We start from the raw sequence: 422 nt of genomic DNA, 5'->3' as shown, positions 1-422 counted from the left end.
AAAAGCTAGAATTTTAGTTATTTGACCAATATGCACCCTTAGAGATTGATAACAGTAGGAGATATGCAGTGCCTAAAGAAGCACAGCATGTCTAAAGGCTGAAGCAGCTGAGAGACTGAGTTTGGACCCTTAAACAGCTTTCATGATCACAGTTAATCAAGTGAATTTCTATAACCATTCATCTGTGCTCTTAAAAACCTTGTTTCCCATGTTTTGCTGCAAAAGAAAAAAAAAAGTATCATCCAAACACAGCATGGTGGTGTACAACATTAATGTATAGACAATTGGAGTGTCTAAAGCAAATGCATCACGAGTTCAAGGCTAGCCTAGTCTACAGATTGAGACAGTGGTGTTTGGCTTGATGTGTGTGGTTGCATGTGTGTGTGTGTGTGTGTGTGTGTGTGTGTGTGTGTGTGTGTGTG

The sequence above is a fragment of the Mus pahari genome, chromosome 3 (assembly GCF_900095145.1).
Source record: "Mus pahari chromosome 3, PAHARI_EIJ_v1.1, whole genome shotgun sequence".
Taxonomy (NCBI): domain Eukaryota; kingdom Metazoa; phylum Chordata; class Mammalia; order Rodentia; family Muridae; genus Mus; species Mus pahari.
This window is presented reverse-complemented; position numbering follows the sequence as displayed.